Here is an 18,524-nt window from a genome sequence, read left to right as displayed (position 1 = left end):
CACTATAGTAATGAGAGAACCATCACTTATACTACACACGTCCTGTCACTACAGTAATGAGAGTACCATCACTTATACTACACTCGTCCTGTCTCTATAGTAATGAGAATACTATCACTTATACCACACACGTCCTGTCTCTATAGTAATGAGAGTACCATCACTTATACTACACTCGTCCTGTCTCTATAGTAATGAGAGTACCATCACTTATACTACACACGTCCTGTCTCTATAGTAATGAGAATACCATCACTTACACTACATCCGTCCTGTCACTATAGTAATGAGAGAACCATCACTTATACTACACACGTCCTGTCACTATAGTAATGAGAGAACCATCACTTATACTACACACGTCCTGTCACTACAGCAATGAGAGTACCATCACTTATACTACATCCGTCCTGTCTCTATAGTAATGAGAGTACCATCACTTATACCACACACGTCCTGTCTCTATAGTAATGAGAATACCATCACTTATACTACACACGTCCTGTCTCTATAGTAATGAGAGAACCATCACTTATACTACACACGTCCTGTCACTATAGTAATGAGAGAACCATCACTTATACTACACACGTCCTGTCTCTACAGTAATGAGAGTACCATCACTTATACTACATCCGTTCTGTCTCTATAGTAATGAGAGTACCATCACTTATACCACACACGTCCTGTCTCTATAGTAATGAGAGTACCATCACTTATACCACACACGTCCTGTCTCTATAGTAATGAGAATACCATCACTTATAGTACACACGTCCTGTCTCTATAGTAATGAGAGTACCATCACTTATACTACACACGTCCTGTCACTATAGTAATGAGAGTACCATCACTTATACTACACATGTCCTGTCTCTATAGTAATGAGAATACCATCACTTATACTACACACGTCCTGTCTCTATAGTAATGAGAGTACCATCACTTATACTACACACGTCCTGTCACTATAGTAATGGGAGTACCACCACTTATACAACACACGTCCTGTCACTATAGTAATGAGAGTACCACCACTTATACTACACACGTCCTGTCTCTATAGTAATGAGAGTACCATCACTTATACTACACACGTCCTGTCACTACAGTAATGAGAGTACCATCACTAATACTACACACGTCCTGTCAAAATAGTAATGAGAATACCATCACTTATACTACACACGTCCTGTCACTATAGTAATGAGAGAACCATCACTTATACTACACACGTCCTGTCACTACAGTAATGAGAGTACCATCACTAATACTACACACGTCCTGTCACTATAGTAATGAGAATACCATCACTTATACTACACACGTCCTGTCACTATAGTAATGAGAGAACCATCACTTATACTACACACGTCCTGTCTCTATAGTAATGGGAGTACCATCACTTATACTACACACGTCCTGTCACTAAAGTAATGAGAGAACCATCACTTATACTACACACGTCCTGTCACTATAGTAATGAGAATACCATCACTTATACTACACACGTCCTGTCACTATAGTAATGAGAATACCATCACTTATACTACACACGTCCTGTCACTATAGTAATGAGAGAACCATCACTTATACTACACACGTCCTGTCACTACAGTAATGAGAGTACCATCACTTATACTACACACGTCCTGTCTCTATAGTAATGAGAATACCATCACTTATACTACACACGTCCTGTCACTATAGTAATGAGAGAACCATCACTTATACTACACACGTCCTGTCACTACAGTAATGAGAGTACCATCACTAATACTACACACGTCCTGTCACTATAGTAATGAGAATACCATCACTTATACTACACACGTCCTGTCACTATAGTAATGAGAGAACCATCACTTATACTACACACGTCCTGTCTCTATAGTAATGGGAGTACCATCACTTATACTACACACGTCCTGTCACTATAGTAATGAGAGAACCATCACTTATACTACACACGTCCTGTCACTATAGTAATGAGAATACCATCACTTATACTACACACGTCCTGTCACTATAGTAATGAGAGAACCATCACTTATACTACACAAATCCTGTCACTACAGTAATGAGAGTACCATCACTTATACTACACACGTCCTGTCTCTATAGTAATGAGAATACTATCACTTATACCACACACGTCCTGTCTCTATAGTAATGAGAGAACCATCACTTATACTACACACGTCCTGTCTCTATAGTAATGAGAATACCATCACTTACACTACATCCGTCCTGTCACTATAGTAATGAGAGTACCATCACTTATACTACACACGTCCTGTCTCTATAGTAATGAGAGTACCATCACTTATACTACACACGTCCTGTCTCTATAGTAATGAGAGTACCATCACTTATACTACACACGTCCTGTCACTATAGTAATGAGAGTACCATCACTTATACTACACCCATCCTGTCTCTATAGTAATGAGAGAACCATCACTTACACTACACACGTCCTGTCTCTATAGTAATGAGAATACCATCACTTATACTACACACGTCCTGTCTCTATAGTAATGAGAGTACCATCACTTATACTACACACGTCCTGTCTCTATAGTAATGAGAGTACCATCACTTATACTACACACGTCCTGTCACTACAGTAATGAGAGTACCATCACTAATACTACACACGTCCTGTCAAAATAGTAATGAGAATACCATCACTTATACTACACACGTCCTGTCACTATAGTAATGAGAGAACCATCACTTATACTACACACGTCCTGTCACTACAGTAATGAGAGTACCATCACTAATACTACACACGTCCTGTCACTATAGTAATGAGAATACCATCACTTATACTACACACGTCCTGTCACTATAGTAATGAGAGAACCATCACTTATACTACACACGTCCTGTCTCTATAGTAATGGGAGTACCATCACTTATACTACACACGTCCTGTCACTAAAGTAATGAGAGAACCATCACTTATACTACACACGTCCTGTCACTATAGTAATGAGAATACCATCACTTATACTACACACGTCCTGTCACTATAGTAATGAGAATACCATCACTTATACTACACACGTCCTGTCACTATAGTAATGAGAGAACCATCACTTATACTACACACGTCCTGTCACTACAGTAATGAGAGTACCATCACTTATACTACACACGTCCTGTCTCTATAGTAATGAGAATACCATCACTTATACTACACACGTCCTGTCACTATAGTAATGAGAGAACCATCACTTATACTACACACGTCCTGTCACTACAGTAATGAGAGTACCATCACTAATACTACACACGTCCTGTCACTATAGTAATGAGAATACCATCACTTATACTACACACGTCCTGTCACTATAGTAATGAGAGAACCATCACTTATACTACACACGTCCTGTCTCTATAGTAATGGGAGTACCATCACTTATACTACACACGTCCTGTCACTATAGTAATGAGAGAACCATCACTTATACTACACACGTCCTGTCACTATAGTAATGAGAATACCATCACTTATACTACACACGTCCTGTCACTATAGTAATGAGAGAACCATCACTTATACTACACAAATCCTGTCACTACAGTAATGAGAGTACCATCACTTATACTACACACGTCCTGTCTCTATAGTAATGAGAATACTATCACTTATACCACACACGTCCTGTCTCTATAGTAATGAGAGAACCATCACTTATACTACACACGTCCTGTCTCTAAAGTAATGAGAATACCATCACTTACACTACATCCGTCCTGTCACTATAGTAATGAGAGTACCATCACTTATACTACACACGTCCTGTCTCTATAGTAATGAGAGTACCATCACTTATACTACACACGTCCTGTCTCTATAGTAATGAGAGTACCATCACTTATACTACACACGTCCTGTCACTATAGTAATGAGAGTACCATCACTTATACTACACCCATCCTGTCTCTATAGTAAAGAGAGAACCATCACTTACACTACACACGTCCTGTCTCTATAGTAATGAGAATACCATCACTTATACTACACACGTCCTGTCTCTATAGTAATGAGAGTACCATCACTTATACTACACACGTCCTGTCTCTATAGTAATGAGAGTACCATCACTTATACCACACACGTCCTGTGTCTATAGTAATGAGAATACCATCACTTACACTACATCCGTCCTGTCACTATAGTAATGAGAGTACCATCACTTATACTACACACGTCCTGTCTCTATAGTAATGAGAGTACCATCACTTATACTACACACGTCCTGTCTCTATAGTAATGAGAGTACCATCACTTATACTACACACGTCCTGTCACTATAGTAATGAGAGTACCATCACTTATACTACACCCATCCTGTCTTTATAGTAATGAGAGAACCATCACTTACACTACACACGTCCTGTCTCTATAGTAATGAGAGTACCATCACTTATACTACACACGTCCTGTCACTACAGTAATGAGAGTACCATCACTAATACTACACACGTCCTGTCAAAATAGTAATGAGAATACCATCACTTATACTACACACGTCCTGTCACTATAGTAATGAGAGAACCATCACTTATACTACACACGTCCTGTCACTACAGTAATGAGAGTACCATCACTAATACTACACACGTCCTGTCACTATAGTAATGAGAATACCATCACTTATACTACACACGTCCTGTCACTATAGTAATGAGAGAACCATCACTAATACTACACACGTCCTGTCTCTATAGTAATGGGAGTACCATCACTTATACTACACACGTCCTGTCACTATAGTAATGAGAGAACCATCACTTATACTACACACGTCCTGTCACTATAGTAATGAGAATACCATCACTTATACTACACACGTCCTGTCACTATAGTAATGAGAGAACCATCACTTATACTACACACGTCCTGTCACTACAGTAATGAGAGTACCATCACTTATACTACACACGTCCTGTCTCTATAGTAATGAGAATACCATCACTTATACTACACACGTCCTGTCACTATAGTAATGAGAGAACCATCACTTATACTACACACGTCCTGTCTCTATAGTAATGGGAGTACCATCACTTATACTACACACGTCCTGTCACTATAGTAATGAGAGTACCATCACTTATACTACACCCATCCTGTCTCTATAGTAATGAGAGAACCATCACTTACACTACACACGTCCTGTCTCTATAGTAATGAGAATACCATCACTTATACTACACACGTCCTGTCTCTATAGTAATGAGAGTACCATCACTTATACTACACACGTCCTGTCTCTATAGTAATGAGAGTACCATCACTTATACTACACACGTCCTGTCACTACAGTAATGAGAGTACCATCACTAATACTACACACGTCCTGTCAAAATAGTAATGAGAATACCATCACTTATACTACACACGTCCTGTCACTATAGTAATGAGAGAACCATCACTTATACTACACACGTCCTGTCACTACAGTAATGAGAGTACCATCACTAATACTACACACGTCCTGTCACTATAGTAATGAGAATACCATCACTTATACTACACACGTCGTGTCACTATAGTAATGAGAGAACCATCACTTATACTACACACGTCCTGTCTCTATAGTAATGGGAGTACCATCACTTATACTACACACGTCCTGTCACTAAAGTAATGAGAGAATCATCACTTATACTACACACGTCCTGTCACTATAGTAATGAGAATACCATCACTTATACTACACACGTCCTGTCACTATAGTAATGAGAATACCATCACTTATACTACACACGTCCTGTCACTATAGTAATGAGAGAACCATCACTTATACTACACACGTCCTGTCACTACAGTAATGAGAGTACCATCACTTATACTACACACGTCCTGTCTCTATAGTAATGAGAATACCATCACTTATACTACACACGTCCTGTCACTATAGTAATGAGAGAACCATCACTTATACTACACACGTCCTGTCACTACAGTAATGAGAGTACCATCACTAATACTACACACGTCCTGTCACTATAGTAATGAGAATACCATCACTTATACTACACACGTCCTGTCACTATAGTAATGAGAGAACCATCACTTATACTACACACGTCCTGTCTCTATAGTAATGGGAGTACCATCACTTATACTACACACGTCCTGTCACTATAGTAATGAGAGAACCATCACTTATACTACACACGTCCTGTCACTATAGTAATGAGAATACCATCACTTATACTACACACGTCCTGTCACTATAGTAATGAGAGAACCATCACTTATACTACACAAATCCTGTCACTACAGTAATGAGAGTACCATCACTTATACTACACACGTCCTGTCTCTATAGTAATGAGAATATTATCACTTATACCACACACGTCCTGTCTCTATAGTAATGAGAGAACCATCACTTATACTACACACGTCCTGTCTCTATAGTAATGAGAATACCATCACTTACACTACATCCGTCCTGTCACTATAGTAATGAGAGTACCATCACTTATACTACACACGTCCTGTCTCTATAGTAATGAGAGTACCATCACTTATACTACACACGTCCTGTCTCTATAGTAATGAGAGTACCATCACTTATACTACACACGTCCTGTCACTATAGTAATGAGAGTACCATCACTTATACTACACCCATCCTGTCTCTATAGTAATGAGAGAACCATCACTTACACTACACACGTCCTGTCTCTATAGTAATGAGAATACCATCACTTATACTACACACGTCCTGTCTCTATAGTAATGAGAGTACCATCACTTATACTACACACGTCCTGTCTCTATAGTAATGAGAGTACCATCACTTATACCACACACGTCCTGTCTCTATAGTAATGAGAATACCATCACTTACACTACATCCGTCCTGTCACTATAGTAATGAGAGTACCATCACTTATACTACACACGTCCTGTCACTATAGTAATGAGAGTACCATCACTTATACTACACACGTCCTGTCACTATAGTAATGAGAGTACCATCACTTATACTACACCCATCCTGTCTTTATAGTAATGAGAGAACCATCACTTACACTACACACGTCCTGTCTCTATAGTAATGAGAGTACCATCACTTATACTACACACGTCCTGTCACTACAGTAATGAGAGTACCATCACTAATACTACACACGTCCTGTCAAAATAGTAATGAGAATACCATCACTTATACTACACACGTCCTGTCACTATAGTAATGAGAGAACCATCACTTATACTACACACGTCCTGTCACTACAGTAATGAGAGTACCATCACTAATACTACACACGTCCTGTCACTATAGTAATGAGAATACCATCACTTATACTACACACGTCCTGTCACTATAGTAATGAGAGAACCATCACTTATACTACACACGTCCTGTCTCTATAGTAATGGGAGTACCATCACTTATACTACACACGTCCTGTCACTATAGTAATGAGAGAACCATCACTTATACTACACACGTCCTGTCACTATAGTAATGAGAATACCATCACTTATACTACACACGTCCTGTCACTATAGTAATGAGAGAACCATCACTTATACTACACACGTCCTGTCACTACAGTAATGAGAGTACCATCACTTATACTACACACGTCCTGTCTCTATAGTAATGAGAATACCATCACTTATACTACACACGTCCTGTCACTATAGTAATGAGAGAACCATCACTTATACTACACACGTCCTGTCACTACAGTAATGAGAGTACCATCACTAATACTACACACGTCCTGTCACTATAGTAATGAGAATACCATCACTTATACTACACACGTCCTGTCACTATAGTAATGAGAGAACCATCACTTATACTACACACGTCCTGTCTCTATAGTAATGGGAGTACCATCACTTATACTACACACGTCCTGTCACTATAGTAATGAGAGAACCATCACTTATACTACACACGTCCTGTCACTATAGTAATGAGAATACCATCACTTATACTACACACGTCCTGTCACTATAGTAATGAGAGAACCATCACTTATACTACACAAATCCTGTCACTACAGTAATGAGAGTACCATCACTTATACTACACACGTCCTGTCTCTATAGTAATGAGAATACTATCACTTATACCACACACGTCCTGTCTCTATAGTAATGAGAGAACCATCACTTATACTACACACGTCCTGTCTCTATAGTAATGAGAATACCATCACTTACACTACATCCGTCCTGTCACTATAGTAATGAGAGTACCATCACTTATACTACACACGTCCTGTCTCTATAGTAATGAGAGTACCATCACTTATACTACACACGTCCTGTCTCTATAGTAATGAGAGTACCATCACTTATACTACACACGTCCTGTCACTATAGTAATGAGAGTACCATCACTTATACTACACCCATCCTGTCTCTATAGTAATGAGAGAACCATCACTTACACTACACACGTCCTGTCTCTATAGTAATGAGAATACCATCACTTATACTACACACGTCCTGTCTCTATAGTAATGAGAGTACCATCACTTATACTACACACGTCCTGTCTCTATAGTAATGAGAGTACCATCACTTATACCACACACGTCCTGTCTCTATAGTAATGAGAATACCATCACTTACACTACATCCGTCCTGTCACTATAGTAATGAGAGTACCATCACTTATACTACACACGTCCTGTCTCTATAGTAATGAGAGTACCATCACTTATACTACACACGTCCTGTCTCTATAGTAATGAGAGTACCATCACTTATACTACACACGTCCTGTCACTATAGTAATGAGAGTACCATCACTTATACTACACCCATCCTGTCTCTATAGTAATGAGAGAACCATCACTTACACTACACACGTCCTGTCTCTATAGTAATGAGAATACCATCACTTATACTACACACGTCCTGTCTCTATAGTAATGAGAGTACCATCACTTATACTACACACGTCCTGTCTCTATAGTAATGAGAGTACCATCACTTATACTACACCCATCCTGTCTCTATAGTAATGAGAGAACCATCACTTATACCACACACGTCCTGTCACTATAGTAATAAGAGTACCATCACTTATACTACACACGTCCTGTCTCTATAGTAATGAGAGTACCATCACTTATACTACACACGTCCTGTCTCTATAGTAATGAGAGTACCATCACTTATACTACACACGTCCTGTCTCTATAGTAATGAGAGTACCATCACTTACACTACACACGTCCTGTCTCTATAGTAATGAGAGTACCATCACTTATACTACACACGTCCTGTCACTATAGTAATGAGAGTACCATCACTTATACTACACACGTCCTGTCTCTATAGTAATGAGAATACCATCACTTATACTACACACGTCCTGTCTCTATAGTAATGAGAGTACCATCACTTATACTACACACGTCCTGTCACTATAGTAATGGGAGTACCACCACTTATACAACACACGTCCTGTCACTATAGTAATGAGAGTACCACCACTTATACTACACACGTCCTGTCTCTATAGTAATGAGAGTACCATCACTTATACTACACACGTCCTGTCACTACAGTAATGAGAGTACCATCACTAATACTACACACGTCCTGTCAAAATAGTAATGAGAATATCATCACTTATACTACACACGTCCTGTCACTATAGTAATGAGAGAACCATCACTTATACTACACACGTCCTGTCACTACAGTAATGAGAGTACCATCACTAATACTACACACGTCCTGTCACTATAGTAATGAGAATACCATCACTTATACTACACACGTCCTGTCACTATAGTAATGAGAGAACCATCACTTATACTACACACGTCCTGTCTCTATAGTAATGGGAGTACCATCACTTATACTACACACGTCCTGTCACTAAAGTAATGAGAGAACCATCACTTATACTACACACGTCCTGTCTCTATAGTAATGAGAATACCATCACTTATACTACACACGTCCTGTCACTATAGTAATGAGAGAACCATCACTTATACTACACACGTCCTGTCACTACAGTAATGAGAGTACCATCACTTATACTACACACGTCCTGTCTCTATAGTAATGAGAATACCATCACTTATACTACACACGTCCTGTCACTATAGTAATGAGAGAACCATCACTTATACTACACACGTCCTGTCACTACAGTAATGAGAGTACCATCACTAATACTACACACGTCCTGTCACTATAGTAATGAGAATACCATCACTTATACTACACACGTCCTGTCACTATAGTAATGAGAGAACCATCACTTATACTACACACGTCCTGTCTCTATAGTAATGGGAGTACCATCACTTATACTACACACGTCCTGTCACTATAGTAATGAGAGAACCATCACTTATACTACACACGTCCTGTCACTATAGTAATGAGAATACCATCACTTATACTACACACGTCCTGTCACTATAGTAATGAGAGAACCATCACTTATACTACACAAATCCTGTCACTACAGTAATGAGAGTACCATCACTTATACTACACACGTCCTGTCTCTATAGTAATGAGAATACCATCACTTACACTACATCCGTCCTGTCACTATAGTAATGAGAGAACCATCACTTACACTACACACGTCCTGTCACTATAGTAATGAGAGTACCATCACTTATACTACACACGTCCTGTCTCTATAGTAATGAGAGTACCATCACTTATACTACACACGTCCTGTCACTATAGTAATGAGAGTACCATCACTTATACTACACCCATCCTGTCTCTATAGTAATGAGAGAACCATCACTTACACTACACACGTCCTGTCTCTATAGTAATGAGAATACCATCACTTATACTACACACGTCCTGTCACTATAGTAATGAGAGTACCATCACTTATACTACACACGTCCTGTCTCTATAGTAATGAGAGTACCATCACTAATACTACACACGTCCTGTCTCTATAGTAATGAGAGTACCATCACTTACACTACATCCGTCCTGTCACTATAGTAATGAGAGAACCATCACTTACACTACACACGTCCAGTCACTATAGTAATGAGAGTACCATCACTTATACTACACACGTCCTGTCTCTATAGTAATGAGAGTACCATCACTTATACTACACACGTCCTGTCACTATAGTAATGAGAGTACCATCACTTATACTACACCCATCCTGTCTCTATAGTAATGAGAGAACCATCACTTACACTACACACGTCCTGTCTCTATAGTAATGAGAATACCATCACTTATACTACACACGTCCTGTCACTATAGTAATGAGAGTACCATCACTTATACTACACACGTCCTGTCTCTATAGTAATGAGAATACCATCACTTATACCACACACGTCCTGTCTCTATAGTAATGAGAGAACCATCACTTATACTACATCCATCCTGTCTCTATAGTAATGAGAGAACCATCACTTACACTACACACGTCCTGTCTCTATAGTAATGAGAATACCATCACTTATACTACACACGTCCTGTCTCTATAGTAATGAGAATACCATCACTTATACTACACACGTCCTGTCTCTATAGTAATGAGAGAACCATCACTTATACTACACCCATCCTGTCTCTATAGTAATGAGAGAACCATCACTTACACTACACACGTCCTGTCTCTATAGTAATGAGAATACCATCACTTATACTACACACGTCCTGTCTCTATAGTAATGAGAGAACCATCACTTATACTACACACGTCCTGTCTCTATAGTAATGAGAATACCATCACTTATACTACACACGTCCTGTCTCTATAGTAATGAGAATACCATCACTTACACTACACACGTCCTGTCTCTATAGTAATGAGAATACCATCACTTATACTACACACGTCCTGTCTCTATAGTAATGAGAATACCATCACTTATACTACACACGTCCTGTCACTATAGTAATGAGAGAACCATCACTTATACTACACACGTCCTGTCACTACAGTAATGAGAGTACCATCACTAATACTACACACGTCCTGTCACTATAGTAATGAGAATACCATCACTTATACTACACACGTCCTGTCACTATAGTAATGAGAGAACCATCACTTATACTACACACGTCCTGTCTCTATAGTAATGGGAGTACCATCACTTATACTACACACGTCCTGTCACTATAGTAATGAGAGAACCATCACTTATACTACACACGTCCTGTCACTATAGTAATGAGAATACCATCACTTATACTACACACGTCCTGTCACTATAGTAATGAGAGAACCATCACTTATACTACACAAATCCTGTCACTACAGTAATGAGAGTACCATCACTTATACTACACACGTCCTGTCTCTATAGTAATGAGAATACCATCACTTACACTACATCCGTCCTGTCACTATAGTAATGAGAGAACCATCACTTACACTACACACGTCCTGTCACTATAGTAATGAGAGTACCATCACTTATACTACACACGTCCTGTCTCTATAGTAATGAGAGTACCATCACTTATACTACACACGTCCTGTCACTATAGTAATGAGAGTACCATCACTTATACTACACCCATCCTGTCTCTATAGTAATGAGAGAACCATCACTTACACTACACACGTCCTGTCTCTATAGTAATGAGAATACCATCACTTATACTACACACGTCCTGTCACTATAGTAATGAGAGTACCATCACTTATACTACACACGTCCTGTCTCTATAGTAATGAGAGTACCATCACTAATACTACACACGTCCTGTCTCTATAGTAATGAGAGTACCATCACTTACACTACATCCGTCCTGTCACTATAGTAATGAGAGAACCATCACTTACACTACACACGTCCAGTCACTATAGTAATGAGAGTACCATCACTTATACTACACACGTCCTGTCTCTATAGTAATGAGAGTACCATCACTTATACTACACACGTCCTGTCACTATAGTAATGAGAGTACCATCACTTATACTACACCCATCCTGTCTCTATAGTAATGAGAGAACCATCACTTACACTACACACGTCCTGTCTCTATAGTAATGAGAATACCATCACTTATACTACACACGTCCTGTCACTATAGTAATGAGAGTACCATCACTTATACTACACACGTCCTGTCTCTATAGTAATGAGAATACCATCACTTATACCACACACGTCCTGTCTCTATAGTAATGAGAGAACCATCACTTATACTACATCCATCCTGTCTCTATAGTAATGAGAGAACCATCACTTACACTACACACGTCCTGTCTCTATAGTAATGAGAATACCATCACTTATACTACACACGTCCTGTCTCTATAGTAATGAGAATACCATCACTTATACTACACACGTCCTGTCTCTATAGTAATGAGAGAACCATCACTTATACTACACCCATCCTGTCTCTATAGTAATGAGAGAACCATCACTTACACTACACACGTCCTGTCTCTATAGTAATGAGAATACCATCACTTATACTACACACGTCCTGTCTCTATAGTAATGAGAGAACCATCACTTATACTACACACGTCCTGTCTCTATAGTAATGAGAATACCATCACTTATACTACACACGTCCTGTCTCTATAGTAATGAGAATACCATCACTTACACTACACACGTCCTGTCTCTATAGTAATGAGAGAACCATCACTTACACTACACACGTCCTGTCTCTATAGTAATGGGAGTACCATCACTTATACTACACACGTCCTGTCTCTATAGTAATGAGAGTACCATCACTTATACTACACACGTCCTGTCACTATAGTAATGGGAGTACCACCACTTATAAAACACACGTCCTGTCACTATAGTAATGAGAGTACCACCACTTATACTACACACGTCCTGTCTCTATAGTAATGAGAGTACCATCACTTATACTACACACGTCCTGTCACTACAGTAATGAGAGTACCATCACTAATACTACACACGTCCTGTCAAAATAGTAATGAGAATATCATCACTTATACTACACACGTCCTGTCACTATCGTAATGAGAGAACCATCACTTATACTACACACGTCCTGTCACTACAGTAATGAGAGTACCATCACTAATACTACACACGTCCTGTCACTATAGTAATGAGAATACCATCACTTATACTACACACGTCCTGTCACTATAGTAATGAGAGAACCATCACTTATACTACACACGTCCTGTCTCTATAGTAATGGGAGTACCATCACTTATACTACACACGTCCTGTCACTATAGTAATGAGAGAACCATCACTTATACTACACACGTCCTGTCACTATAGTAATGAGAATACCATCACTTATACTACACACGTCCTGTCACTATAGTAATGAGAGAACCATCACTTATACTACACAAATCCTGTCACTACAGTAATGAGAGTACCATCACTTATACTACACACGTCCTGTCTCTATAGTAATGAGAGTACCATCACTTATACCACACACGTCCTGTCTCTATAGTAATGAGAATACCATCACTTACACTACATCCGTCCTGTCACTATAGTAATGAGAGAACCATCACTTACACTACACACGTCCTGTCACTATAGTAATGAGAGTACCATCACTTATACTACACACGTCCTGTCTCTATAGTAATGAGAGTACCATCACTTATACTACACACGTCCTGTCACTATAGTAATGAGAGTACCATCACTTATACTACACCCATCCTGTCTCTATAGTAATGAGAGAACCATCACTTACACTACACACGTCCTGTCTCTATAGTAATGAGAATACCATCACTAATACTACACACGTCCTGTCTCTATAGTAATGAGAGTACCATCACTTACACTACATCCGTCCTGTCACTATAGTAATGAGAGAACCATCACTTACACTACACACGTCCAGTCACTATAGTAATGAGAGTACCATCACTTATACTACACACGTCCTGTCTCTATAGTAATGAGAGTACCATCACTTATACTACACACGTCCTGTCACTATAGTAATGAGAGTACCATCACTTATACTACACCCATCCTGTCTCTATAGTAATGAGAGAACCATCACTTACACTACACACGTCCTGTCTCTATAGTAATGAGAATACCATCACTTATACTACACACGTCCTGTCACTATAGTAATGAGAGTACCATCACTTATACTACACACGTCCTGTCTCTATAGTAATGAGAATACCATCACTTATACCACACACGTCCTGTCTCTATAGTAATGAGAGAACCATCACTTATACTACACCCATCCTGTCACTATAGTAATGAGAGAACCATCACTTACACTACACACGTCCTGTCTCTATAGTAATGAGAATACCATCACTTATACTACACACGTCCTGTCTCTATAGTAATGAGAATACCATCACTTATACTACACACGTCCTGTCTCTATAGTAATGAGAGAACCATCACTTATACTACACCCATCCTGTCTCTATAGTAATGAGAATACCATCACTTATACTACACACGTCCTGTCTCTATAGTAATGAGAGAACCATCACTTATACTACACACGTCCTGTCTCTATAGTAATGAGAATACCATCACTTATACTACACACGTCCTGTCTCTATAGTAATGAGAATACCATCACTTACACTACACACGTCCTGTCTCTATAGTAATGAGAGAACCATCACTTACACTACACACGTCCTGTCTCTATAGTAATGGGAGTACCATCACTTATACTACACACGTCCTGTCTCTATAGTAATGAGAGTACCATCACTTATACTACACACGTCCTGTCACTATAGTAATGGGAGTACCACCACTTATAAAACACACGTCCTGTCACTATAGTAATGAGAGTACCACCACTTATACTACACACGTCCTGTCTCTATAGTAATGAGAGTACCATCACTTATACTACACACGTCCTGTCACTACAGTAATGAGAGTACCATCACTAATACTACACACGTCCTGTCAAAATAGTAATGAGAATATCATCACTTATACTACACACGTCCTGTCACTATAGTAATGAGAGAACCATCACTTATACTACACACGTCCTGTCACTACAGTAATGAGAGTACCATCACTAATACTACACACGTCCTGTCACTATAGTAATGAGAATACCATCACTTATACTACACACGTCCTGTCACTATAGTAATGAGAGAACCATCACTTATACTACACACGTCCTGTCTCTATAGTAATGGGAGTACCATCACTTATACTACACACGTCCTGTCACTAAAGTAATGAGAGAACCATCACTTATACTACACACGTCCTGTCACTATAGTAATGAGAATACCATCACTTATACTACACACGTCCTGTCACTATAGTAATGAGAGAACCATCACTTATACTACACACGTCCTGTCACTACAGTAATGAGAGTACCATCACTTATACTACACACGTCCTGTCTCTATAGTAATGAGAATACCATCACTTATACTACACACGTCCTGTCACTATAGTAATGAGAGAACCATCACTTATACTACACACGTCCTGTCACTACAGTAATGAGAGTACCATCACTAATACTACACACGTCCTGTCACTATAGTAATGAGAATACCATCACTTATACTACACACGTCCTGTCACTATAGTAATGAGAGAACCATCACTTATACTACACACGTCCTGTCTCTATAGTAATGGGAGTACCATCACTTATACTACACACGTCCTGTCACTATAGTAATGAGAGAACCATCACTTATACTACACACGTCCTGTCACTATAGTAATGAGAATACCATCACTTATACTACACACGTCCTGTCACTATAGTAATGAGAGAACCATCACTTATACTACACAAATCCTGTCACTACAGTAATGAGAGTACCATCACTTATACTACACACGTCCTGTCTCTATAGTAATGAGAGTACCATCACTTATACCACACACGTCCTGTCTCTATAGTAATGAGAATACCATCACTTACACTACATCCGTCCTGTCACTATAGTAATGAGAGAACCATCACTTACACTACACACGTCCTGTCACTATAGTAATGAGAGTACCATCACTTATACTACACACGTCCTGTCTCTATAGTAATGAGAGTACCATCACTTATACTACACACGTCCTGTCACTATAGTAATGAGAGTACCATCACTTATACTACACCCATCCTGTCTCTATAGTAATGAGAGAACCATCACTTACACTACACACGTCCTGTCTCTATAGTAATGAGAATACCATCACTTATACTACACACGTCCTGTCACTATAGTAATGAGAGTACCATCACTTATACTACACACGTCCTGTCTCTATAGTAATGAGAGTACCATCACTAATACTACACACGTCCTGTCTCTATAGTAATGAGAGTACCATCACTTACACTACATCCGTCCTGTCACTATAGTAATGAGAGAACCATCACTTACACTACACACGTCCTGTCACTATAGTAATGAGAGTACCATCACTTATACTACACACGTCCTGTCTCTATAGTAATGAGAGTACCATCACTTATACTACACACGTCCTGTCACTATAGTAATGAGAGTACCATCACTTATACTACACCCATCCTGTCTCTATAGTAATGAGAGAACCATCACTTACACTACACACGTCCTGTCTCTATAGTAATGAGAATACCATCACTTATACTACACACGTCCTGTCACTATAGTAATGAGAGTACCATCACTTATACTACACACGTCCTGTCTCTATAGTAATGAGAATACCATCACTTATACCACACACGTCCTGTCTCTATAGTAATGAGAGAACCATCACTTATACTACACACGTCCTGTCACTATAGTAATGAGAGTACCATCACTTATACTACACACATCCTGTCTCTATAGTAATGAGAGAACCATCACTTACACTACACACGTCCTGTCTCTATAGTAATGAGAATACCATCACTTATACTACACACGTCCTGTCTCTATAGTAATGAGAATACCATCACTTATACTACACACGTCCTGTCTCTATAGTAATGAGAATACCATCACTTACACTACACACGTCCTGTCTCTATAGTAATGAGAGAACCATCACTTATACTACACACGTCCTGTCTCTATAGTAATGAGAATACCATCACTTATACTACACACGTCCTGTCTCTATAGTAATGAGAATACCATCACTTACACTACACACGTCCTGTCTCTATAGTAATGAGAGAACCATCACTTACACTACACACGTCCTGTCTCTATAGTAATGGGAGTACCACCACTTATACCACACACAGTGCAGAGAGCGGCTGTACCTCAGGCTGCTCCTCTGGGCAGCACACAGGGCGGCAGCACAATATCAGCAATGTCCTCCGCTCTGTTTGCAGACTTCGCCCAGTATCACCGCAGAGTAGGCCCCATACCAGCAGCTGATAGCGGTGTTAGGCCACCCAGCTCAGCTCCCGGACATCACCCGCTGGGCGGCACATCAATTCCAGCCACTATAACGCAGTAGCTATCTCCATAACCACCGCTTGACAACAGTCTCCAACCGTAAGGGATTCTGGGGGGTGTAGTTTATTGGAGAAGCCCATATTGACGTGTACGCAT

General features: G+C 39.4%; 1 protein-coding gene across 1 annotated transcript in view; it reads right to left on the bottom strand.

Annotated features, from left to right (window-relative positions):
* Positions 1 to 18,521, bottom strand: part of CEP104 (centrosomal protein 104) — a 127,613-nt gene extending 109,092 nt beyond the window's left edge. Inside the window, exon 1 of the mRNA XM_073656728.1 lies at positions 18,230 to 18,521. The gene's annotated coding sequence lies outside the window, so the exon portion shown is untranslated. The remainder of the gene's footprint in view (positions 1 to 18,229) is intronic.
* Between the last annotated feature and the right edge of the window lie 3 nt (positions 18,522 to 18,524).

This window comes from Phyllobates terribilis, unplaced genomic scaffold (assembly GCF_046119375.1).
Source record: "Phyllobates terribilis strain yellow unplaced genomic scaffold, ASM4611937v1 Scaffold_12__6_contigs__length_324123572, whole genome shotgun sequence".
Classification (NCBI taxonomy): Eukaryota; Metazoa; Chordata; class Amphibia; order Anura; family Dendrobatidae; genus Phyllobates; species Phyllobates terribilis.
This window is presented reverse-complemented; position numbering and strand designations above follow the sequence as displayed.